The sequence below is a fragment of the Ovis canadensis genome, chromosome 6 (assembly GCF_042477335.2).
Source record: "Ovis canadensis isolate MfBH-ARS-UI-01 breed Bighorn chromosome 6, ARS-UI_OviCan_v2, whole genome shotgun sequence".
NCBI classification, from domain to species: domain Eukaryota; kingdom Metazoa; phylum Chordata; class Mammalia; order Artiodactyla; family Bovidae; genus Ovis; species Ovis canadensis.
In genome coordinates, this window is record NC_091250.1 from 6,673,230 (window position 1) to 6,699,634 (window position 26,405).

Here is a 26,405-nt window from a genome sequence, read left to right on the forward strand (position 1 = left end):
TAAGACCTTGTGTGGAGTCGGGGCCGGAACCTGAGGATTCCTCTCCAGTGCTGACATGGATCTTGGGGTACTTCTGGAGTCTCCCCAGGGGAGTCAGTCCTCCTCTCGAATGCGGGCATGCACTTGCGCTTTCCTCCAGAGCGGTAGCAGCAGTGTCACGCAGTCCGCCGCGTGGATCAAAGGATCTATGGTTTTCCCTCGAGTCTTTGCCACGAGGCTTTCCCACGAGGCTTTCCCACAGGGCTGTCCCACGTGCACACGTGGTGGGAGTCGATCCTCGGCTTGAACGTCAAGGCAGTGCAGGGAAAACAGGTTCCTCTGGAATGGACTGACACATCTGGGGGACTCTTGGAATGGTGGCACGACCCTGGAGTTCCTCTCGCCTTTCCTGTGGAGAGCGCCTCCTCTTGAGATGCGACGGGAACGCCGGGAATTCTTTCCCTACGAAACAGGGAAAGGATCCCTCATCTCGAGCTAGGAGGCGGAAACGGGGCTCCCCTGGATGTGTGCGGGACCCACGTGCTTCCTCTCGAGTGGAGACGGGTATGTCGGGGAACTTCTTGAGTTGCAGTAAGGGTGTGAAGGACCCTTTGGAAGTTCCAGTGGTTAGACGTGATTAGCCTCGAGAAGCCTCAGCGGAAATGGGCCTCATCTCGCCTGGAGGGCAAAACCTCCTGGATTTTCTCGAGTTGCGGCAGGTGCTCTCGACTTACGACGGGGACGTCAGGGACCCGCTCTGGTGGCCTCAGGAAAGGCCAGTCCCCATGCGAGTTCCTCGTGGGCCTCTCGGGATTCCTCTCCCGTCGATGCCGGGGCCTAAGACCTTGTGTGGAGTCGGGGCCGGAACCTGAGGATTCCTCTCCAGTGCTGACATGGATCTTGGGGTACTTCTGGAGTCTCCCCAGGGGAGTCAGTCCTCGTCTCGAATGCGGGCATGCACTTGCGCTTTCCTCCAGAGCGGTAGCAGCAGTGGCATGCAGTCCGCCGCGTGGATCAAAGGATCTATGGTTTTCCCTCGAGTCTTTCCCACGAGGCTTTCCCACGAGGCTTTCCCACAGGGCTGTCCCACGTGCACACGTGGTGGGATTCGATCCTCGGCTTGAACGTAAAGTCAGTGCAGGGAAAACAGGTTCCTCTGGAATGGACTGACACATCGGGGGGACTCTTGGAATGGTGGCATGACCCTGGAGTTCCTCTCGCCTTTCCTGTGGAGAGCGCCTCCTCTTGAGATGCGACGGGAACGCCGGGAATTCTTTCCCTATGAAACAGGGAAAGGATCCCTCATCTCGAGCTAGGAGGCGGAAACGGGGCTCCCCTGGATGTGTGCGGGACCCCACGTGCTTCCTCTCGAGTGGAGACGGGTATGTCGGGGAACTTCTTGAGTTGCAGCAATGGTGTGAAGGATCTTTGGAAGTTCCAGTGGTTAGATGTGATTGGCCTCGAGAAGCCTCAGCGGAAATGGGCCTCATCGCGCCTGGAGGGCAAAATCTCCTGGATTTTCTCGAGTTGCGGCAGGTGCTCTCGACTTACGACGGGGACCTCAGGGAACCGCTCTGGTGGCCTCAGGAAAGGCCAGTCCCCATGCGAGTTCCTCGGGGGCCTCTCGGGATTCCTCTACCGTCGATGCCGGGGCCTAAGACCTTGTGTGGAGACGGGGCCGGAACCTGAGGATTCCTCTCCAGTGCTGACATGGATCTTGGGGTACTTCTGGAGTCTCCCCAGGGGAGTCAGTCCTCGTCTCGAATGCGGGCATGTACTTGCGCTTTCCTCCAGAGTAGTAGCAGCAGTGTCACGCAGTCCGCCGCGTGGATCAAAGGATCTATGGTTTTCCCTCGAGTCTTTCCCACGAGGCTTTCCCACGAGGCTTTCCCACAGGGCTGTCCCACGTGCACACGTGGTGGGAGTCGATCCTCGGCTTGAACGTCAAGGCAGTGCAGGGAAAACAGGTTCCTCTGGAATGGACTGACACATCTGGGGGACTCTTGGAATGGTGGCACGACCCTGGAGTTCCTCTCGCCTTTCCTGTGGAGAGCGCCTCCTCTTGAGATGCGACGGGAACGCCGGGAATTCTTTCCCTACGAAACAGGGAAAGGATCCCTCATCTCGAGCAAGGAGGCGGAAACGGGGATCCCCTGGATGTGTGCGGGACCCACGTGCTTCCTCTCGAGTGGAGACGGGTATGTCGGGGAACTTCTTGAGTTGCAGCAAGGGTGTGAAGGACCCTTTGGAAGTTCCAGTGGTTAGACGTGATTAGCCTCGAGAAGCCTCAGCGGAAATGGGCCTCATCACGCCTGGAGGGCAAAACCTCCTGGATTTTCTCGAGTTGCGGCAGGTGCTCTCGACTTACGACGGGGACCTCAGGGACCCGCTCTGGTGGCCTCAGGAAAGGCCAGTCCCCATGCGAGTTCCTCGGGGGCCTCTCGGGATTCCTCTCCCGTCGATGCCGGGGCCTAAGACCTTGTGTGGAGTCGGGGCCGGAACCTGAGGATTCCTCTCCAGTGCTGACATGGATCTTGGGGTACTTCTGGAGTCTCCCCAGGGGAGTCAGTCCTCCTCTCGAATGCGGGCATGCACTTGCGCTTTCCTCCAGAGCGGTAGCAGCAGTGTCACGCAGTCCGCCGCGTGGATCAAAGGATCTATGGTTTTCCCTCGAGTCTTTGCCACGAGGCTTTCCCACGAGGCTTTCCCACAGGGCTGTCCCACGTGCACACGTGGTGGGAGTCGATCCTCGGCTTGAACGTCAAGGCAGTGCAGGGAAAACAGGTTCCTCTGGAATGGACTGACACATCTGGGGGACTCTTGGAATGGTGGCACGACCCTGGAGTTCCTCTCGCCTTTCCTGTGGAGAGCGCCTCCTCTTGAGATGCGACGGGAACGCCGGGAATTCTTTCCCTACGAAACAGGGAAAGGATCCCTCATCTCGAGCTAGGAGGCGGAAACGGGGCTCCCCTGGATGTGTGCGGGACCCACGTGCTTCCTCTCGAGTGGAGACGGGTATGTCGGGGAACTTCTTGAGTTGCAGTAAGGGTGTGAAGGACCCTTTGGAAGTTCCAGTGGTTAGACGTGATTAGCCTCGAGAAGCCTCAGCGGAAATGGGCCTCATCTCGCCTGGAGGGCAAAACCTCCTGGATTTCCTCGAGTTGCGGCAGGTGCTCTCGACTTACGACGGGGACGTCAGGGACCCGCTCTGGTGGCCTCAGGAAAGGCCAGTCCCCATGCGAGTTCCTCGTGGGCCTCTCGGGATTCCTCTCCCGTCGATGCCGGGGCCTAAGACCTTGTGTGGAGTCGGGGCCGGAACCTGAGGATTCCTCTCCAGTGCTGACATGGATCTTGGGGTACTTCTGGAGTCTCCCCAGGGGAGTCAGTCCTCGTCTCGAATGCGGGCATGCACTTGCGCTTTCCTCCAGAGCGGTAGCAGCAGTGGCATGCAGTCCGCCGCGTGGATCAAAGGATCTATGGTTTTCCCTCGAGTCTTTCCCACGAGGCTTTCCCACGAGGCTTTCCCACAGGGCTGTCCCACGTGCACACGTGGTGGGAGTCGATCCTCGGCTTGAACTTCAAGGCAGTGCAGGGAAAACAGGTTCCTCTGGAATGGACTGACACATCTGGGGGACTCTTGGAATGGTGGCACGACACTGGAGTTCCTCTCGCCTTTCCTGTGGAGAGCGCCTCCTCTTGAGATGCGACGGGAACGCCGGGAATTCTTTCCCTACGAAACAGGGAAAGGATCCCTCATCTCGAGCTAGGAGGCGGAAACGGGGCTCCCCTGGATGTGTGCGGGACCCACGTGCTTCCTCTCGAGTGGAGACGGGTATGTCGGGGAACTTCTTGAGTTGCAGCAAGGGTGTGAAGGACCCTTTGGAAGTTCCAGTTGTTAGACGTGATTAGCCTCGAGAAGCCTCAGCGGAAATGGGCCTCATCTCGCCTGGAGGGCAAAACCTCCTGGATTTTCTCGAGTTGCGGCAGGTGCTCTCGACTTACGACGGGGACCTCAGGGACCCGCTCTGGTGGCCTCAGGAAAGGCCAGTCCCCATGCGAGTTCCTCGGGGGCCTCTCAGGATTCCTCTCCCGTCGATGCCGGGGCCTAAGACCTTGTGTGGAGTCGGGGCCGGAACCTGAGGATTCCTCTCCAGTGCTGACATGGATCTTGGGGTACTTCTGGAGTCTCCCCAGGGGAGTCACTCCTCGTCTCGAATGCGGGCAGGCACTTGCGCTTTCCTCCAGAGCGGTAGCAGCAGTGTCACGCAGACTGCCGCGTGGATCAAAGGATCTATGGTTTTCCCTCGAGTCTTTCCCACGAGGCTTTCCCACGAGGCTTTCCCACAGGGCTGTCCCACGTGCACACGTGGTGGGAGTCGATCCTCGGCTTGAACGTCAAGGCAGTGCAGGGAAAACAGGTTCCTCTGGAATGGACTGACACATCTGGGGGACTCTTGGAATGGTGGCACGACCCTGGAGTTCCTCTCGCCTTTCCTGTGGAGAGCGCCTCCTCTTGAGATGCGACGGGAACGCCGGGAATTCTTTCCCTATGAAACAGGGAAAGGATCCCTCATCTCGAGCTAGGAGGCGGAAACGGGGCTCCCCTGGATGTGTTCGGGACCCACGTGCTTCCTCTCGAGTGGAGACGGGTATGTCGGGGAACTTCTTGAGTTGCAGCAAGGGTGTGAAGGACCCTTTGGAAGTTCCAGTTGTTAGACGTGATTAGCCTCGAGAAGCCTCAGCGGAAATGGGCCTCATCTCGCCTGGAGGGCAAAACCTCCTGGATTTTCTCGAGTTGCGGCAGGTGCTCTCGACTTACGACGGGGACCTCAGGGACCCGCTCTGGTGGCCTCAGGAAAGGCCAGTCCCCATGCGAGTTCCTCGGGGGCCTCTCGGGATTCCTCTCCCGTCGATGCCGGGGCCTAAGACCTTGTGTGGAGTCGGGGCCGGAACCTGAGGATTCCTCTCCAGTGCTGACATGCATCTTGGGGTACTTCTGGAGTCTCCCCAGGGGAGTCAGTCCTCGTCTCGAATGCGGGCATGCACTTGCGCTTTCCTCCAGAGCGGTAGCAGCAGTGTCACGCAGTCCGCCGCGTGGATCAAAGGATCTATTGTTTTCCCTCGAGTCTTTCCCACGAGGCTTTCCCACGAGGCTTTCCCACAGGGCTGTCCCACGTGCACACGTGGTGGGAGTCGATCCTCGGCTTGAACGTCAAGGCAGTGCAGGGAAAACAGGTTCCTCTGGAATGGACTGACACATCTGGGGGACTCTTGGAATGGTGTCAGGCCCCTGGAGTTCCTCTCGCCTTTCCTGTGGAGAGCGCCTCCACTTGAGATGCGACGGGAACGCCGGGAATTCTTTCCCTACGAAACAGGGAAAGGATCCCTCATCTCGAGCTAGGAGGCGGAAACGGGTCTCCACTGGATGTGTGCGGGACCCCACGTGCTTCCTCTCGAGTGGAGACGGGTATGTCGGGGAACTTCTTGAGTTGCAGCAATGGTGTGAAGGATCTTTGGAAGTTCCAGTGGTTAGATGTGATTGGCCTCGAGAAGCCTCAGCGGAAATGGGCCTCATCGCGCCTGGAGGGCAAAATCTCCTGGATTTTCTCGAGTTGCGGCAGGTGCTCTCGACTTACGACGGGGACCTCAGGGACCCGCTCTGGTGGCCTCAGGAAAGGCCAGTCCCCATGCGAGTTCCTCGGGGGCGTCTCGGGATTCCTCTCCCGTCGATGCCGGGGCCTAAGACCTTGTGTGGAGTCGGGACCGGAACCTGAGGATTCCTCTCCAGTGCTGACATGGATCTTGGGGTACTTCTGGAGTCTCCCCAGGGGAGTCAGTCCTCGTCTCGAATGCGGGCATGCACTTGCGCTTTCCTCCAGAGCGGTAGCAGCAGTGTCACGCAGTCCGCCGCGTGGATCAAAGGATCTATGGTTTTCCCTCGAGTCTTTCCCACGAGGCTTTCCCACGAGGCTTTCCCACAGGGCTGTCCCACGTGCACACGTGGTGGGAGTCGATCCTCGGCTTGAACGTCAAGGCAGTGCAGGGAAAACAGGTTCCTCTGGAATGGACTGACACATCTGGGGGACTCTTGGAATGGTGGCACGACCCTGGAGTTCCTCTCGCCTTTCCTGTGGAGAGCGCCTCCTCTTGAGAGGCGACGGGAACGCCGGGAATTCTTTCCCTACGAAACAGGGAAAGGATCCCTCATCTCGAGCTAGGAGGCGGAAACGGGGCTCCCCTGGATGTGTGCGGGACCCACGTGCTTCCTCTCGAGTGGAGACGGGTATGTCGGGGAACTTCTTGAGTTGCAGCAAAGGTGTGAAGGACCCTTTGGAAGTTCCAGTTGTTAGACGTGATTAGCCTCGAGAAGCCTCAGCGGAAATGGGCCTCATCTCGCCTGGAGGGCAAAACCTCCTGGATTTTCTCGAGTTGCAGCAGGTGCTCTCGACTTACGACGGGGACCTCAGGGACCCGCTCTGGTGGCCTCAGGAAAGGCCAGTCCCCATGCGAGTTCCTCGGGGGCGTCTCGGGATTCCTCTCCCGTCGATGCCGGGGCCTAAGACCTTGTGTGGAGTCGGGGCCGGAACCTGAGGATTCCTCTCCAGTGGTGACATGGATCTTGGGGTACTTCTGGAGTCTCCCCAGGGGAGTCAGTCCTCGTCTCGAATGCGGGCATGCACTTGCGCTTTCCTCCAGAGCGGTAGCAGCAGTGTCACACAGTCCGCCGCGTGGATCAAAGGATCTATGGTTTTCCCTCGAGTCTTTCCCACGAGGCTTTCCCACGAGGCTTTCCCACAGGGCTGTCCCACGTGCACACGTGGTGGGAGTCGATCCTCGGCTTGAACGTCAAGGCAGTGCTGGGAAAAGAGTTTCCTCTGGAATGGACTGACACATCTGGGGGACTCTTGGAATGGTGGCATAACCCTGGAGTTCCTCTCGCCTTTCCTGTGGAGAGCGCCTCCTCTTGAGATACGACGGGAACGCCGGGAATTCTTTCCCTACGAAACAGGGAAAGGATCCCTCATCTCGAGCTAGGAGGCGGAAACGGGTCTCCCCTGGATGTGTGCGGGACACCACGTGCTTCCTCTCGAGTGCACACGGGTATGTCGGGGAACTTCTTGAGTTGCAGCAAGGGTGTGAAGGACCCTTTGGAAGTTCCAGTTGTTAGACGTGATTAGCCTCGAGAAGCCTCAGCGGAAATGGGCCTCATCTCGCCTGGAGGGCAAAACCTCCTGGATTTTCTCGAGTTGCGGCAGGTGCTCTCGACTTACGACGGGGACCTCAGGGACCCGCTCTGGTGGCCTCAGGAAAGGCCAGTCCACATGCGAGTTCCTCGGGGGCGTCTCGGGATTCCTCTCCCGTCGATGCCGGGGCCTAAGACCTTGTGTGGAGTCGGGGCCGGAACCTGAGGATTCCTCTCCAGTGCTGACATGCATCTTGGGGTACTTCTGGAGTCTCCCCAGGGGAGTCAGTCCTCGTCTCGAATGCGGGCATGCACTTGCGCTTTCCTCCAGAGCGGTAGCAGCAGTGTCACGCAGTCCGCCGCGTGGATCAAAGGATCTATTGTTTTCCCTCGAGTCTTTCCCACGAGGCTTTCCCACGAGGCTTTCCCACAGGGCTGTCCCACGTGCACACGTGGTGGGAGTCGATCCTCGGCTTGAACGTCAAGGCAGTGCAGGGAAAACAGGTTCCTCTGGAATGGACTGACACATCTGGGGGACTCTTGGAATGGTGTCAGGCCCCTGGAGTTCCTCTCGCCTTTCCTGTGGAGAGCGCCTCCTCTTGAGATGCGACGGGAACGCCGGGAATTCTTTCCCTACGAAACAGGGAAAGGATCCCTCATCTCGAGCTAGGAGGCGGAAACGGGTCTCCCCTGGATGTGTGCGGGACCCCACGTGCTTCCTCTCGAGTGGAGACGGGTATGTCGGGGAACTTCTTGAGTTGCAGCAATGGTGTGAAGGATCTTTGGAAGTTCCAGTGGTTAGATGTGATTGGCCTCGAGAAGCCTCAGAGGAAATGGGCCTCATCGCGCCTGGAGGGCAAAATCTCCTGGATTTTCTCGAGTTGCGGCAGGTGCTCTCGACTTACGACGGGGACCTCAGGGAACCGCTCTGGTGGCCTCAGGAAAGGCCAGTCCCCATGCGAGTTCCTCGGGGGCGTCTCGGGATTCCTCTCCCGTCGATGCCGGGGCCTAAGACCTTGTGTGGAGTCGGGACCGGAACCTGAGGATTCCTCTCCAGTGCTGACATGGATCTTGGGGTACTTCTGGAGTCTCCCCAGGGGAGTCAGTCCTCGTCTCGAATGCGGGCATGCACTTGCGCTTTCCTCCAGAGCGGTAGCAGCAGTGTCACGCAGTCCGCCGCGTGGATCAAAGGATCTATGGTTTTCCCTCGAGTCTTTCCCACGAGGCTTTCCCACGAGGCTTTCCCACAGGGCTGTCCCACGTGCACACGTGGTGGGAGTCGATCCTCGGCTTGAACGTCAAGGCAGTGCAGGGAAAACAGGTTCCTCTGGAATGGACTGACACATCTGGGGGACTCTTGGAATGGTGGCACGACCCTGGAGTTCCTCTCGCCTTTCCTGTGGAGAGCGCCTCCTCTTGAGAGGCGACGGGAACGCCGGGAATTCTTTCCCTACGAAACAGGGAAAGGATCCCTCATCTCGAGCTAGGAGGCGGAAACGGGGCTCCCCTGGATGTGTGCGGGACCCACGTGCTTCCTCTCGAGTGGAGACGGGTATGTCGGGGAACTTCTTGAGTTGCAGCAAAGGTGTGAAGGACCCTTTGGAAGTTCCAGTTGTTAGACGTGATTAGCCTCGAGAAGCCTCAGCGGAAATGGGCCTCATCTCGCCTGGAGGGCAAAACCTCCTGGATTTTCTCGAGTTGCGGCAGGTGCTCTCGACTTACGACGGGGACCTCAGGGACCCGCTCTGGTGGCCTCAGGAAAGGCCAGTCCCCATGCGAGTTCCTCGGGGGCGTCTCGGGATTCCTCTCCCGTCGATGCCGGGGCCTAAGACCTTGTGTGGAGTCGGGGCCGGAACCTGAGGATTCCTCTCCAGTGGTGACATGGATCTTGGGGTACTTCTGGAGTCTCCCCAGGGGAGTCAGTCCTCGTCTCGAATGCGGGCATGCACTTGCGCTTTCCTCCAGAGCGGTAGCAGCAGTGTCACACAGTCCGCCGCGTGGATCAAAGGATCTATGGTTTTCCCTCGAGTCTTTCCCACGAGGCTTTCCCACGAGGCTTTCCCACAGGGCTGTCCCACGTGCACACGTGGTGGGAGTCGATCCTCGGCTTGAACGTCAAGGCAGTGCTGGGAAAAGAGTTTCCTCTGGAATGGACTGACACATCTGAGGGACTCTTGGAATGGTGGCATGACCCTGGAGTTCCTCTCGCCTTTCCTGTGGAGAGCGCCTCCTCTTGAGATACGACGGGAACGCCGGGAATTCTTTCCCTACGAAACAGGGAAAGGATCCCTCATCTCGAGCTAGGAGGCGGAAACGGGTCTCCCCTGGATGTGTGCGGGACACCACGTGCTTCCTCTCGAGTGCACACGGGTATGTCGGGGAACTTCTTGAGTTGCAGCAAGGGTGTGAAGGACCCTTTGGAAGTTCCAGTTGTTAGACATGATTAGCCTCCAGAAGCCTCAGCGGAAATGGGCCTCATCTCGCCTGGAGGGCAAAACCTCCTGGATTTTCTCGAGTTGCGGCAGGTGCTCTCGACTTACGACGGGGACCTCAGGGACCCGCTCTGGTGGCCTCAGGAAAGGCCAGTCCACATGCGAGTTCCTCGGGGGCGTCTCGGGATTCCTCTCCCGTCGATGCCGGGGCCTAAGACCTTGTGTGGAGTCGGGGCCGGAACCTGAGGAATCCTCTCCAGTGCTGACATGGATTTGGGGTACTTCTGGAGTCTCCCCTGGGGAGGCAGTCCTCGTCTCGAATGCGGGCATGCACTTGCGCTTTCCTCCAGAGCGGTAGCAGCAGTGTCACGCAGTCCGCCGCATGGATCAAACGATCTATGGTTTTCCTCGAGTCTTTCCCACGAGGCTTTCCCACGAGGCTTTCCACAGGGCTGTCCCACGTGCACACGTGGTGGGAGTCGATCCTCGGCTAGAACGTCAAGGCAGTGCAGGGAAAACAGGTTCCTGTGGAATGGAGTGACACATCTGGGGGACTCTTGGAATGGTGGCACGACCCTGGAGTTCCTCTCGCCTTTCCTGTGGAGAGCGCCTCCTCTTGAGATGCGACGGGAACGCCGGGAATTCTTTCCCTATGAAACAGGGAAAGGATCCCTCATCTCGAGCTAGGAGGCGGAAACGGGGCTCCCCTGGATGTGTTTGGGACCCACGTGCTTCCTCTCGAGTGGAGACGGGTATGTCGGGGAACTTCTTGAGTTGCAGCAATGGTGTGAAGGACCCTTTGGAAGTTCCAGTTGTTAGACGTGATTAGCCTCGAGAAGCCTCAGCGGAAATGGGCCTCATCTCGCCTGGAGGGCAAAACCTCCTGGATTTTCTCGAGTTGCGGCAGGTGCTCTCGACTTACGACGGGGACCTCAGGGACCCGCTCTGGTGGCCTCAGGAAAGGCCAGTCCCCATGCGAGTTCCTCGGTGGCCTCTCGGGATTCCTCTCCCGTCGATGCCGGGGCCTAAGACCTTGTGTGGAGTCGGGGCCGGAACCTGAGGATTCCTCTCCAGTGCTGACATGGATCTTGGGGTACTTCTGGAGTCTCCCCAGGGAAGTCAGTCCTCGTCTCGAATGCGGGCATGCACTTGCGCTTTCCTCCAGAGCGGTAGCAGCAGTGTCTCGCAGTCCGCCGCGTGGATCAAAGGATCTATTGTTTTCCCTCGAGTCTTTCCCACGAGGCTTTCCCACGAGGCTTTCCCACAGGGCTGTCCCACGTGCACACGTGGTGGGAGTCGATCCTCGGCTTGAACGTCAAGGCAGTGCAGGGAAAACAGGTTCCTCTGGAATGGACTGACACATCTGGGGGACTCTTGGAATGGTGTCAGGACCCTGGAGTTCCTCTCGCCTTTCCTGTGGAGAGCGCCTCCACTTGAGATGCGACGGGAACGCCGGGAATTCTTTCCCTACGAAACAGGGAAAGGATCCCTCATCTCGAGCTAGGAGGCGGAAACGGGTCTCCCCTGGATGTGTGCGGGACCCCACGTGCTTCCTCTCGAGTGGAGACGGGTATGTCGGGGAACTTCTTGAGTTGCAGCAATGGTGTGAAGGATCTTTGGAAGTTCCAGTGGTTAGATGTGATTGGCCTCGAGAAGCCTCAGCGGAAATGGGCCTCATCGCGCCTGGAGGGCAAAATCTCCTGGATTTTCTCGAGTTGCGGCAGGTGCTCTCGACTTACGACGGGGACCTCAGGGAACCGCTCTGGTGGCCTCAGGAAAGGCCAGTCCCCATGCGAGTTCCTCGGGGGCCTCTCGGGATTCCTCTACCGTCGATGCCGGGGCCTAAGACCTTGTGTGGAGTCGGGACCGGAACCTGAGGATTCCTCTCCAGTGCTGACATGGATCTTGGGGTACTTCTGGAGTCTCCCCAGGGGAGTCAGTCCTCGTCTCGAATGCGGGCATGCACTTGCGCTTTCCTCCAGAGCGGTAGCAGCAGTGTCACGCAGTCCGCCGCGTGGATCAAAGGATCTATGGTTTTCCCTCGAGTCTTTCCCACGAGGCTTTCCCACGAGGCTTTCCCACAGGGCTGTCCCACGTGCACACGTGGTGGGAGTCGATCCTCGGCTTGAACGTCAAGGCAGTGCAGGGAAAACAGGTTTCTCTGGAATGGACTGACACATCTGGGGGACTCTTGGAATGGTGGCACGACCCTGGAGTTCCTCTCGCCTTTCCTGTGGAGAGCGCCTCCTCTTGAGATGCGACGGGAAAGCCGGGAATTCTTTCCCTACGAAACAGGGAAAGGATCCCTCATCTCGAGCTAGGAGGCGGAAACGGGGCTCCCCTGGATGTGTGCGGGACCCACGTGCTTCCTCTCGAGTGGAGACGGGTATGTCGGGGAACTTCTTGAGTTGCAGCAATGGTGTGAAAGATCTTTGAAAGTTCCAGTGGTTAGATGTGATTGGCCTAGAGAAGCCTCAGCGGAAATGGGCCTCATCGCGCCTGGAGGGCAAAACCTCCTGGATTTTCTCGAGTTGCGGCAGGTGCTCTCGACTTACGACGGGGACCTCAGGGACCCGCTCTGGTGGCCTCAGGAAAGGCCAGTCCCCATGCGAGTTCCTCGGGGGCGTCTCGGGATTCCTCTCCCGTCGATGCCGGGGCCTAAGACTTTGTGTGGAGTCGGGGCCGGAACCTGAGGATTCCTCTCCAGTGCTGACATGGATCTTGGGGTACTTCTGGAGTCTCCCCAGGGGAGTCACTTCTCGTCTCGAATGCGGGCAGGCACTTGCGCTTTCCTCCAGAGCGGTAGCAGCAGTGTCACGCAGACTGCCGCGTGGATCAAAGGATCTATGGTTTTCCCTCGAGTCTTTCCCACGAGGCTTTCCCACGAGGCTTTCGCACAGGGCTGTCCCACGTGCACACGTGGTGGGAGTCGATCCTCGGCTTGAACGTCAAGGCAGTGCAGGGAAAACAGGTTCCTCTGGAATGGACTGACACATCTGGGGGACTCTTGGAATGGTGGCACGACCCTGGAGTTCCTCTCGCCTTTCCTGTGGAGAGCGCCTCCTCTTGAGATGCGACGGGAACGCCGGGAATTCTTTCCCTACGAAACAGGGAAAGGATCCCTCATCTCGAGCTAGGAGGCGGAAACGGGGCTCCCCTGGATGTGTTCGGGACCCACGTGCTTCCTCTCGAGTGGAGACGGGTATGTCGGGGAACTTCTTGAGTTGCAGCAAGGGTGTGAAGGACCCTTTGGAAGTTCCAGTTGTTAGACGTGATTAGCCTCGAGAAGCCTCAGCGGAAATGGGCCTCATCACGCCTGGAGGGCAAAACCTCCTGGATTTTCTCGAGTTGCGGCAGGTGCTCTCGACTTACGACGGGGACCTCAGGGACCCGCTCTGGTGGCCTCAGGAAAGGCCAGTCCCCATGCGAGTTCCTCGGGGGCCTCTCGGGATTCCTCTCCCGTCGATGCCGGGGCCTAAGACCTTGTGTGGAGTCGGGGCCGGAACCTGAGGATTCCTCTCCAGTGCTGACATGGATCTTGGGGTACTTCTGGAGTCTCCCCAGGGGAGTCAGTCCTCGTCTCGAATGCGGGCATGCACTTGCGCTTTCCTCCAGAGCGGTAGCAGCAGTGTCACGCAGTCCGCCGCGTGGATCAAAGGATCTATGGTTTTCCCTCGAGTCTTTCCCACGAGGCTTTCCCACGAGGCTTTCCCACAGGGCTGTCCCACGTGCACACGTGGTGGGAGTCGATCCTCGGCTTGAACGTCAAGGCAGTGCAGGGAAAACAGGTTCCTCTGGAATGGACTGACACATCTGGGGGACTCTTGGAATGGTGGCACGACCCTGGAGTTCCTCTCGCCTTTCCTGTGGAGAGCGCCTCCTCTTGAGATGCGACGGGAAAGCCGGGAATTCTTTCCCTACGAAACAGGGAAAGGATCCCTCATCTCGAGCTAGGAGGCGTAAACGGGGCTCCCCTGGATGTGTGCGGGACCCACGTGCTTCCTCTCGAGTGGAGACGGGTATGTCGGGGAACTTCTTGAGTTGCAGCAAAGGTGTGAAGGACCCTTTGGAAGTTCCAGTTGTTAGACGTGATTAGCCTCGAGAAGCCTCAGCGGAAATGGGCCTCATCTCGCCTGGAGGGCAAAACCTCCTGGATTTTCGCGAGTTGCGGCAGGTGCTCTCGACTTACGACGGGGACCTCAGGGACCCGCTCTGGTGGCCTCAGGAAAGGCCAGTCCCCATGCGAGTTCCTCGGGGGCCTCTCGGGATTCCTCTCCCGTCGATGCCGGGGCCTAAGACCTTGTGTGGAGTCGGGGCCGGAACCTGAGGATTCCTCTCCAGTGCTGACATGGATCTTGGGGTACTTCTGGAGTCTCCCCAGGGGAGTCAGTCCTCGTCTCGAATGCGGGCATGCACTTGCGCTTTCCTCCAGAGCGGTAGCAGCAGTGTCACACAGTCCGCTGCGTGGATCAAAGGATCTATGGTTTTCCCTCGAGTCTTTCCCACGAGGCTTTCCCACGAGGCTTTCCCACAGGGCTGTCCCACGTGCACACGTGGTGGGAGTCGATCCTCGGCTTGAACGTCAAGGCAGTGCTGGGAAAAGAGTTTCCTCTGGAATGGACTGACACATCTGGGGGACTCTTGGAATGGTGGCATGACCCTGGAGTTCCTCTCGCCTTTCCTGTGGAGAGCGCCTCCTCTTGAGATACGACGGGAACGCCGGGAAATCTTTCCCTACGAAACAGGGAAAGGATCCCTCATCTTGAGCTAGGAGGCGGAAACGGGTCTCCCCTGGATGTGTGCGGGACACCACGTGCTTCCTCTCGAGTGCACACGGGTATGTCGGGGAACTTCTTGAGTTGCAGCAAGGGTGTGAAGGACCCTTTGGAAGGTCCAGTGGCTAGATGTGATTGGCCTCGAGAAGCCTCAGCGGAAATGGGCCTCATCTCGCCTGGAGGGCAAAACCTCCTGGATTTTCTCGAGTTGCGGCAGGTGCTCTCGACTTACGACGGGGACCTCAGGGACCCGCTCTGGTGGCCTCAGGAAAGGCCAGTGCCCATGCGAGTTCCCCGGGGGCCTCTCAGGATTCCTCTCCCGTCGATGCCGGGGCCTAAGACCTTGTGTGGAGTCGGGGGCGGAACATGAGGATTCCTCTCCAGTGCTGACATGGATCTTGGGGTACTTCTGGAGTCTCCCCAGGGGAGTCACTCCTCGTCTCGAATGCGGGCATGCACTTGCGCTTTCCTCCAGAGCGGTAGCAGCAGTGTCACGCAGTCCGCCCGTGGATCAAAGTGCCTATGGTTTTCCCTCGAGTCTTTCCCACGAGGCTTTCCCACGAGGCTTTCCCACAGGGCTGTCCCACGTGCACACGTGGTGGGAGTCGATCCTCGGCTTGAACGTCAAGGCAGTGCAGGGAAAAGAGTTTCCTCTGGAATGGACTGACACATCCGGGGGACTCTTGGAATGGTGGCATGACCCTGGAGTTCCTCTCGCCTTTCCTGTGGAGAGCGCCTCCTCTTGAGATGCGACGGGAACGCCGGGAATTCTTTCCCTACGAAACAGGGAAAGGATCCCTCATCTCGAGCTAGGAGGCGGAAACGGGGCTCCCCTGGATGTGTGCGGGACACCACGTGCTTCCTCTCGAGTGCACACGGGTATGTCGGGGAACTTCTTGAGTTGCAGCAAGGGTGTGAAGGACCCTTTGGAAGGTCCAGTGGTTAGATGTGATTGGCCTCGAGAAGCCTCAGCGGAAATGGGCCTCATCTCGCCTGGAGGGCAAAACTCCTGGATTTTCTCGAGTTGCGGCAGGTGCTCTCGACTTACGACGGGGACCTCAGGGACCCGCTCTGGTGGCCTCAGGAAAGGCCAGTCCCCATGCGAGTTCCTCGGGGGCCTCTCAGGATTCCTCTCCCGTCGATGCCGGGGCCTAAGACCTTGTGTGGAGTCGGGGCCGGAACCTGAGGATTCCTCTCCAGTGCTGACATGGATCTTGGGGTACTTCTGGAGTCTCCCCAGGGGAGTCAGTCCTCGTCTCGAATGCGGGCATGCACTTGCGCTTTCCTCCAGAGCGGTAGCAGCAGTGTCACGCATTCCGCCGCGTGGATCAAAGGATCTATGGTTTTCCCTCGAGTCTTTCCCACGAGGCTTTCCCACGAGGCTTTCCCACAGGGCTGTCCCACGTGCACACGTGGTGGGAGTCGATCCTCGGCTTGAACGTCAAGGCAGTGCAGGGAAAAAAGGTTCCTCTGGAATGGACTGACACATCTAGGGGACTCTTGGAATGGTGTCACGACCCTGGAGTTCCTCTCGCCTTTCCTGTGGAGAGCGCCTCCACTTGAGATGCGACGGGAACGCCGGGAATTCTTTCCCTACGAAACAGGGAAAGGATCCCTCATCTCGAGCTAGGAGGCGGAAACGGGTCTCCCCTGGATGTGTGCGGGACCCCACGTGCTTCCTCTCGCGTGCAGACGGGTATGTCGGGGAACTTCTTGAGTTGCAGCAATGGTGTGAAGGATCTTTGGAAGTTCCAGTGTTTAGATGTGATTGGACTCGCGAAGCCTCAGCGGAAATGGGCCTCATCGCGCCTGGATGGCAAAATCTCCTGGATTTTCTCGAGTTGCGGCAGGTGCTCTCGACTTACGGCGGGGACCTCAGGGAACCGCTCTGGTGGCCTCAGGAAAGGCCAGTCCCCATGCGAGTTCCTCGGGGGCGTCTCGGGATTCCTCTCCCGTCGATGCCGGGGCCTAAGACCTTGTGTGGAGTCGGGACCGGAACCTGAGGATTCCTCTCCAGTGCTGACATGGATCTTGGGGTACTTCTGGAGCCTCCCCAGGGGAGTCAGTCCTCGTCTCGAATGCGGGCATGCACTTGCGCTTTCCTCCAGAGCGGTAGCAGCAGTGTCACGCAGTCCGCCGCGTGGATCAAAGGATCTATGGTTTTCCCTCGAGTCTTTCCCACGAGGCTTTCCCACGAGGCTTTCCCACAGGGCTATCCCACGTGCACACGTGGTGGGAGTCGATCCTCGGCTTGAACGTCAAGGCAGTGCAGGGAAAACAGGTTCCTCTGGAATGGACTGACACATCTGGGGGACTCTTGGAATGGTGTCACGACCCTGGAGTTCCTCTCGCCTTTCCTGTGGAGAGCGCCTCCTCTTGAGATGCGACGGGAACGCCGGGAATTCTTTCCCTACGAAACAGGGAAAGGATCCCTCATCTCGAGCAAGGAGGCGGAAACGGGGCTCCCCTGGATGTGTGCGGGACCCCACGTGCTTCCTCTCGAGTGCCGACGGGTATGTTGGGGAACTTCTTGAGTTGCAGCAATGGTGTGAAGGACCCTTTGGAAGTTCCAGTGGTTAGATGTGATTGGCCTCGAGAAGCCTCAGCGGAAATGGGCCTCATCTCGCCTGGAGGGCAAAACCTCCTGGATTTTCTCGAGTTGCGGCAGGTGCTCTCGACTTACGACGGGGACCTCAGGGACCCGCTCTGGTGGCCTCAGGAAAGGCCAGTCCCCATGCGAGTTCCTCGGGGGCGTCTCGGGATTCCTCTCCCGTCGATGCTGGGGCCTAAGACCTTGTGTGGAGTCGGGGCCGGAACCTGAGGATTCCTCTCCAGTGCTGACATGGATTTGGGGTACTTCTGGAGTCTCCCCAGGGGAGTCAGTCCTCGTCTCGAATGCGGGCATGCACTTGCGCTTTCCTCCAGAGCGGTAGCAGCAGTGTCACGCAGTCCGCCGCGTGGATCAAAGGATCTATGGTTTTCCCTCGAGTCTTTCCCACGAGGCTTTCCCACGAGGCTTTCCACAGGGCTGTCCCACGTGCACACGTGGTGGGAGTCGATCCTCGGCTTGAACGTCAAGGCAGTGCAGGGAAAAGAGTTTCCTCTGGAATGGACTGACACATCTGGGGGACTCTTGGAATGGTGGCACGACCCTGGAGTTCCTCTCGCCTTTCCTGTGGAGAGCGCCTCCTCTTGAGATGCGACGGTAACGCCGGGAATTCATTCCCTACGAAACAGGGAAAGGATCCCTCATCTCGAGCTAGAAGGCGGAAACGGGGCTCCCCTGGATGTGTGCGGGACCCCACGTGCTTCCTCTCGAGTGCACACGGGTATGTCGGGGAACTTCTTGAGTTGCAGCAAGGGTGTGAAGGACCCTTTGGAAGGTCCAGTGGTTAGATGTGATTGGCCTCGAGAAGCCTCAGCGGAAATGGGCCTCATCTCGCCTGGAGGGCAAATCTCCTGGATTTTCTCGAGTTGCGGCAGGTGCTCTCGACTTACGACGGGGACCTCAGGGACCCGCTCTGGTGGCCTCAGGAAAGGCCAGAACCCATGCGAGTTCCTCGGGGGCCTCTCAGGATTCCTCTCCCGTCGATGCCGGGGCCTAAGACCTTGTGTGGAGTCGGGGCCGGAACCTGAGGATTCCTCTCCAGTGCTGACATGGATCTTGGGGTACTTCTGGAGTCTCCCCAGGGGAGTCAGTCCTCGTCTCGAATGCGGGCATGCACTTGCGCTTTCCTCCAGGGCGGTAGCAGCAGTGTCACGCAGTCCGCCGCGTGGATCAAAGGATCTAAGGTTTTCCCTCGAGTCTTTCCCACGAGGCTTTCCCACGAGGCTTTCCCACAGGGCTGTCCCACGTGCACACGTGGTGGGAGTCGATCCTCGGCTTGAACGTCAAGGCAGTGCAGGGAAAAAAGGTTCCTCTGGAATGGACTGACACATCTGGGGGACTCTTGGAATGGTGTCACGACCCTGGAGTTCCTCTCGCCTTTCCTGTGGAGAGCGCCTCCTCTTGAGATGCGACGGGAACGCCGGGAATTCTTTCCCTACGAAACAGGGAAAGGATCCCTCATCTCGAGCTAGGAGGCGGAAACGGGTCTCCCCTGGATGTGTGCGGGACCCCACGTGCTTCCTCTCGCGTGCAGACGGGTATGTCGGGGAACTTCTTGAGTTGCAGCAATGATGTGAAGGATCTTTGGAAGTGCCAGTGGTTAGATGTGATTGGACTCGAGAAGCCTCAGCAGAAATGGGCCTCATTGCGCCTGGAGGGCAAAATCTCCTGGATTTTCTCGAGTTGCGGCAGGTGCTCTCGACTTACGACGGGGACCTCAGGGAACCGCTCTGGTGGCCTCAGGAAAGGCCAGTCCCCATGCGAGTTCCTCGGGGGCGTCTCGGGATTCCTCTCCCGTCGATGCCGGGGCCTAAGACCTTGTGTGGAGTCGGGACCGGAACCTGAGGATTCCTCTCCAGTGCTGACATGGATCTTGGGGTACTTCTGGAGCCTCCCCAGGGGAGTCAGTCCTCGTCTCGAATGCGGGCATGCACTTGCGCTTTCCTCCAGAGCGGTAGCAGCAGTGTCACGCAGTCCGCCGCGTGGATCAAAGGATCTATGGTTTTCCCTCGAGTCTTTCCCACGAGGCTTTCCCACGAGGCTTTCCCACAGGGCTATCCCACGTGCACACGTGGTGGGAGTCGATCCTCGGCTTGAACGTCAAGGCAGTGCAGGGAAAACAGGTTCCTCTGGAATGGACTGACACATCTGGGGGACTCTTGGAATGGTGTCACGACCCTGGAGTTCCTCTCGCCTTTCCTGTGGAGAGCGCCTCCTCTTGAGATGCGACGGGAACGCCGGGAATTCTTTCCCTACGAAACAGGGAAAGGATCCCTCATCTCGAGCAAGGAGGCGGAAACGGGGCTCCCCTGGATGTGTGCGGGACCCCACGTGCTTCCTCTCGAGTGCCGACGGGTATGTTGGGGAACTTCTTGAGTTGCAGCAATGGTGTGAAGGACCCTTTGGAAGTTCCAGTGGTTAGATGTGATTGGCCTCGAGAAGCCTCAGCGGAAATGGGCCTCATCTCGCCTGGAGGGCAAAACCTCCTGGATTTTCTCGAGTTGCGGCAGGTGCTCTCGACTTACGACGGGGACCTCAGGGACCCGCTCTGGTGGCCTCAGGAAAGGCCAGTCCCCATGCGAGTTCCTCGGGGGCGTCTCGGGATTCCTCTCCCGTCGATGCTGGGGCCTAAGACCTTGTGTGGAGTCGGGGCCGGAACCTGAGGATTCCTCTCCAGTGCTGACATGGATTTGGGGTACTTCTGGAGTCTCCCCAGGGGAGTCAGTCCTCGTCTCGAATGCGGGCATGCACTTGCGCTTTCCTCCAGAGCGGTAGCAGCAGTGTCACGCAGTCCGCCGCGTGGATCAAAGGATCTATGGTTTTCCCTCGAGTCTTTCCCACGAGGCTTTCCCACGAGGCTTTCCACAGGGCTGTCCCACGTGCACACGTGGTGGGAGTCGATCCTCGGCTTGAACGTCAAGGCAGTGCAGGGAAAACAGGTTCCTCTGGAATGGACTGACACATCTGGGGGACTCTTGGAATGGTGGCACGACCCTGGAGTTCCTCTCGCCTTTCCTGTGGAGAGCGCCTCCTCTTGAGATGCGACGGGAACGCCGGGAATTCATTCCCTACGAAACAGGGAAAGGATCCCTCATCTCGAGCTAGAAGGCGGAAACGGGGCTCCCCTGGATGTGTGCGGGACCCCACGTGCTTCCTCTCGAGTGCAGACGGGTATGTCGGGGAACTTCTTGATTTGCAGCAATGGTGTGAAGGATCTTTGGAAGTTCCAGTGGTTAGATGTGATTGGCCTCGAGAAGCCTCAGCAGAAATGGGCCTCATCGCGCCTGGAGGGCAAAATCTCCTGGATTTTCTCGAGTTGCGGCAGGTGCTCTCGACTTACGACGGGGACCTCAGGGAACCGCTCTGGTGGCCTCAGGAAAGGCCAGTCCCCATGCGAGTTCCTCGGGGGCGTCTCGGGATTCCTCTCCCGTCGATGCTGGGGCCTAAGACCTTGTGTGGAGTCGGGACCGGAACCTGAGGATTCCTCTCCAGTGCTGACATGGATCTTGGGGTACTTCTGGAGTCTCCCCAGGGGAGTCAGTCCTCGTCTCGAATGCGGGCATGCACTTGCGCTTTCCTCCAGAGCGGTAGCAGCAGTGTCACGCAGTCCGCCGCGTGGATCAAAGGATCTATGGTTTTCCCTCGAGTCTTTCCCACGAGGCTTTCCCACGAGGCTTTCCCACAGGGCTGTCCCACGTTCACACGTGGTGGGAGTCGATCCTCGGCTTGAACGTCAAGGCAGTGCAGGGAAAACAGGTTCCTCTGGAATGGACTGACACATCTGGGGGACTCTTGGAATGGTGGCACGACCCTCGAGTTCCTCTCGCCTTTCCTGTGGAGAGCGCCTCCTCTTGAGATGCGACGGGAACGCCGGGAATTCTTTCCCTACGAAACAGGGAAAGGATCCCTCATCTCGAGCTAGGAGGCGGAAACGGGGCTCCCCTGGATGTGTGCGGGAACCACGTGCTTCCTCTCGAGTAGAGACGTGTATGTCGGGGAACTTCTTGAGTTGCAGCAAGGGTGTGAAGGACCCTTTGGAAGTTCCAGTTGTTAGACGTGATTAGCCTCGAGAAGCCTCAGCGGAAATGGGCCTCATCTCGCCTGGAGGGCAAAACCTCCTGGATTTTCTCGAGTTGCGGCAGGTGCTCTCGACTTATGACGGGGACCTCAGGGACCCGCTCTGGTGGCCTCAGGAAAGGCCAGTCCCCATGCGAGTTCCTCGGGGGCCTCTCGGGATTCCTCTCCCGTCGATGCCGGTGCCTAAAACCTTGTGTGGAGTCGGGGCCGGAACCTGAGGATTCCTCTCCAGTGCTGACATGGATCTTGGGGTACTTCTGGAGTCTCCCCAGGGGAGTCTGTCCTCGTCTCGAATGCGGGCATGCACTTGCGCTTTCCTCCAGAGCGGTAGCAGCAGTGTCAAACATTCCGCCGCGTGGATCAAAGGATCTATGGTTTTCCCTCGAGTCTTTCCCACGATGCTTTCCCACTAGGCTTTCCCACAGGGCTGTCCCACGTGCACACGTGGTGGGAGTCGATCCTCGGCTTGAACGTCAAGGCAGTGCAGGGAAAAGAGTTTCCTCTGGAATGGACTGACACATCTGGGGGACTCTTGGAATGGTGGCATGACCCTGGAGTTCCTCTCGCCTTTCCTGTGGAGAGCGCCTCCTCTTGAGATGCGACGGGAACGCCGGGAATTCTTTCCCTACGAAACAGGGAAAGGATCCCTCATCTCGAGCTAGGAGGCGGAAACGGGTCTCCCCTGGATGTGTGCGGGACACCACGTGCTTCCTCTCGAGTGCACACGGGTATGTCGGGGAACTTCTTGAGTTGCAGCAAGGGTGTGAAGGACCCTTTGGAAGGTCCAGTGGTTAGATGTGATTGGCCTAGAGAAGCCTCAGCGGAAATGGGCCTCATCTCGCCTGGAGGGCAAATCTCCTGGATTTTCTCGAGTTGCGGCAGGTGCTCTCGACTTACGACGGGGACCTCAGGGACCCGCTCTGGTGGCCTCAGGAAAGGCCAGTCCCCATGCGAGTTCCTCGGGGGCCTCTCAGGATTCCTCTCCCGTCGATGCCGGGGCCTAAGACCTTGTGTGGAGTCGGGGCCGGAACCTGAGGATTCCTCTCCAGTGCTGACATGGATCTTGGGGTACTTCTGGAGTCTCCCCAGGGGAGTCAGTCCTCGTCTCGAATGCGGGCATGCACTTGCGCTTTCCTCCAGAGCGGTAGCAGCAGTGTCACGCAGTCCGCCGCGTGGATCAAAGGATCTAAGGTTTTCCCTCGAGTCTTTCCCACGAGGCTTTCCCACGAGGCTTTCCCACAGGGCTGTCCCACGTGCACACGTGGTGGGAGTCGATCCTCGGCTTGAACGTCAAGGCAGTGCAGGGAAAAAAGGTTCCTCTGGAATGGACTGACACATCTGGGGGACTCTTGGAATGGTGTCACGACCCTGGAGTTCCTCTCGCCTTTCCTGTGGAGAGCGCCTCCTCTTGAGATGCGACGGGAACGCCGGGAATTCTTTCCCTACGAAACAGGGAAAGGATCCCTCATCTCGAGCTAGGAGGCGGAAACGGGTCTCCCCTGGATGTGGGCGGGACCCCACGTGCTTCCTCTCGCGTGCAGACGGGTATGTCGGGGAACTTCTTGAGTTGCAGCAATGATGTGAAGGATCTTTGGAAGTTCCAGTGGTTAGATGTGATTGGACTCGAGAAGCCTCAGCGGAAATGGGCCTCATCGCGCCTGGATGGCAAAATCTCCTGGATTTTCTCGAGTTGCGGCAGGTGCTCTCGACTTACGACGGGGACCTCAGGGAACCGCTCTGGTGGCCTCAGGAAAGGCCAGTCCCCATGCGAGTTCCTCGGGGGCGTCTCGGGATTCCTCTCCCGTCGATGCCGGGGCCTAAGACCTTGTGTGGAGTCTGGACCGGAACCTGAGGATTCCTCTCCAGTGCTGACATGGATCTTGGGGTACTTCTGGAGTCTCCCCAGGGGAGTCAGTCCTCGTCTCGAATGCGGGCATGCACTTGCGCTTTCCTCCAGAGCGGTAGCAGCAGTGTCACGCAGTCCTCCGCGTGGATCAAAGGATCTATGGTTTTCCCTCGAGTCTTTCCCACGAGGCTTTCCCACGAGGCTTTCCCACAGGGCTGTCCCAATTGCACACGTGGTGGGAGTCGATCCTCGGCTTGAACGTCAAGGCAGTGCAGGGAAAACAGGTTCCTCTGGAATGGACTGACACATCTGGGGGACTCTTGGAATGGTGTCACGACCCTGGAGTTCCTCTCGCCTTTCCTGTGGAGAGCGCCTCCTCTTGAGATGCGACGGGAACGCCGGGAATTCTTTCCCTACGAAACAGGGAAAGGATCCCTCATCTCGAGCAAGGAGGTGGAAACGGGGCTCCCCTGGATGTGTGCGGGACCCACGTGCTTCCTCTCGAGTGGAGACGGGTATGTCGGGGAACTTCTTGAGTTGCAGCAAGGGTGTGAAGGACCCTTTGGAAGTTCCAGTGGTTAGATGTGATTGGCCTCGAGAAGCCTCAGCGGAAATGGGCCTCATCTCGCCTGGAGGGCAAAACCTCCTGGATTTTCTCGAGTTGCGGCAGGTGCTCTCGACTTACGACGGGGACCTCAGGGACCTGCTCTGGTGGCCTCAGGAAAGGCCAGTCCCCATGCGAGTTCCTCGGGGGCCTCTCGGGATTCCTCTCCCGTCTATGCCATGGCCTAAGACCTTGTGTGGAGTCGGGGCCGGAACCTGAGGATTCCTCTCCAGTGCTGACATGGATCTTGGGGTACGTCTGGAGTCTCCCCAGGGGAGTCAGTCCACGTCTCGAATGCGGGCATGCGTTGCGCTTTCCTCCAGAGCGGTAGCAGCAGTGTCACGCAGTCCGCTGCGTGGATCAAAGGATCTATGGTTTTCCCTCGAGTCTTTCCCACGAGGCTTTCCCACGAGACTTTCCCACAGGGCTGTCCCACGTGCACACGTGGTGGGAGTCGATCCTCGGCTTGAACGTCAAGGCAGTGCAGGGAAAACAGGTTCCTCTGGAATGGACTGACACATCTGGGGGACTCTTGGAATGGTGGCACGACCCTGGAGTTCTTCTCGCCTTTCCTGTGGAACGCGCCTCCTCTTGAGATGCGACGGGAACGCCGGGAATTCTTTCCCTACAAAGCAGGGAAAGGATCCCTCATCTCGAGCTAGGAGGCGGAAACGGGGCTCCCCTGGATGTGTGCGGACCCCACGTGCTTCCTCTCGAGTGGAGACGGGTATGTCAGGGAACTTCTTGAGTTGCAGCAAGGGTGTGAAGGACCCTTTGGAAGTTCCAGTGGTTAGACGTGATTGGCCTCGAGAAGCCTCAGCGGAAATGGGCCTCATCTCGCCTGGAGGGCAAAACCTCCTGGATTTTTTCGAGTTGCGGCAGGTGCTCTCTACTTACGACGGGGACCTCAGGGACCCGCTCTGGTGGCCTCAGGAAAGGCCAGTCCCATGCGAGTTCCTCGGGGGCCTCTCGGGATTCCTCTCCCGTCGATGCCGGGGCCTAAGACATTGTGTGGAGTCGGGGCCGGAACCTGAGGATTCCTCTCCAGTGCTGACATGGATCTTGGGGTATTCTGGAGTCTCCCCAGGGGAGTCAGTCCTCGTCTCGAATGCGGGCATGCACTTGCGCTTTCCTCCAGAGCGGTAGCAGCAGTGTCACTCAGTCCGCCGCGTGGATCAAAGGATCTATGGTTTCCCTCGAGTCTTTCCCACGAGGCTTTCCCACGAGGCTTTCCCACAGGGCTGTCCCAATTGCACACGTGGTGGGAGTCGATCCTCGGCTTGAACGTCAAGGCAGTGCAGGGAAAAAAGGTTCCTCTGGAATGGACTGACACATCTGGGGGACTCTTGGAATGGTGGCACGACCCTGGAGTTCCTCTCGCCTTTCCTGTGGAGAGCGCCTCCTCTTGAGATGCGACGGGAACGCCGGGAATTCTTTCCCTACGAAACAGGGAAAGGATCCCTCATCTCGAGCTAGGAGGCGGAAACGGGGCTCCCCTGGATGTGTGCGGGACCCACGTGCTTCCTCTCGAGTGGAGACGGGTATGTCGGGGAACTTCTTGAGTTGCAGCAAGGGTGTGAAGGACCCTTTGGAAGTTCCAGTGGTTAGACGTGATTGGCCTCGAGAAGCCTCAGCGGAAATGGGCCTCATCTCGCCTGGAGGGCATAACCTCCTGGATTTTCTCGAGTTGCGGCAGGTGCTCTCGACTTACGACGGGGACCTCAGGGACCCGCTCTGGTGGCCTCAGGAAAGGCCAGTCCCCATGCGAGTTCCTCGGGGGACTCTCGGGATTCCTCTCCCGTCGATGCCGGGGCCTTAGACCTTGTGTGGAGTCGGGGCCGGAACCTGAGGATTCCTCTTCAGTGCTGACATGGATCTTGGGGTACTTCTGGAGTCTCCCCAGGGGAGTCAGTCCTCGTCTCGAATGCGGGCATGCACTTGCGCTTTCCTCCAGAGCGGTAGCAGCAGTGTCACGCAGTCCGCCGCATGGATCAAACGATCTATGGTTTTCCCTCGAGTCTTTCCCACGAGGCTTTCCCACGAGGCTTTCCACAGGGCTGTCCCACGTGCACACGTGGTGGGAGTCGATCCTCGGCTTGAACGTCAAGGCAGTGCAGGGAAAACAGGTTCCTGTGGAATGGAGTGACACATCTGGGGGACTCTTGGAATGGTGGCACGACCCTGGAGTTCCTCTCGCCTTTCCTGTGGAGAGCGCCTCCTCTTGAGATGCGACGGGAACGCCGGGAATTCATTCCCTACGAAACAGGGAAAGGATCCCTCATCTCGAGCTAGGAGGCGGAAACGGGGCTCCCCTGGATGTGTGCGGGACCCCACGTGCTTCCTCTCGAGTGCAGACGGGTATGTCGGGGAGCTTCTTGAGTTGCAGCAATGGTGTGAAGGATCTTTGGAAGTTCCAGTGGTTAGATGAGATTGGCCTCGATAAGCCTCAGCGGAAATGGGCCTCATCGCGCCTGGAGGGCAAAACCTCCTGGATTTTCTCGAGTTGCGGCAGGTGCTCTCGACTTACGACGGGGACCTCAGGGACCCGCTCTGGTGGCCTCAGGAAAGGCCAGTCCCCATGCGAGTTCCTCGGGGGCCTCTCCGGATTCCTCTCCCGTCGATGCCGGGGCCTAAGACTTTGTGTGGAGTCGGGGCCGGAACCTGAGGATTCCTCTCCAGTGCTGACATGGATCTTGGGGTACTTCTGGAGTCTCCCCAGGGGAGTCACTCCTCGTCTCGAATGCGGGCATGCACTTGCGCTTTCCTCCAGAGCGGTAGCAGCAGTGTCACGCAGACTGCCGCGTGGTTCAAAGGATCTATGGTTTTCCCTCGAGTCTTTCCCACGAGGCTTTCCCACGAGGCTTTCCCACAGGGCTGTCCCACGTGCACACGTGGTGGGAG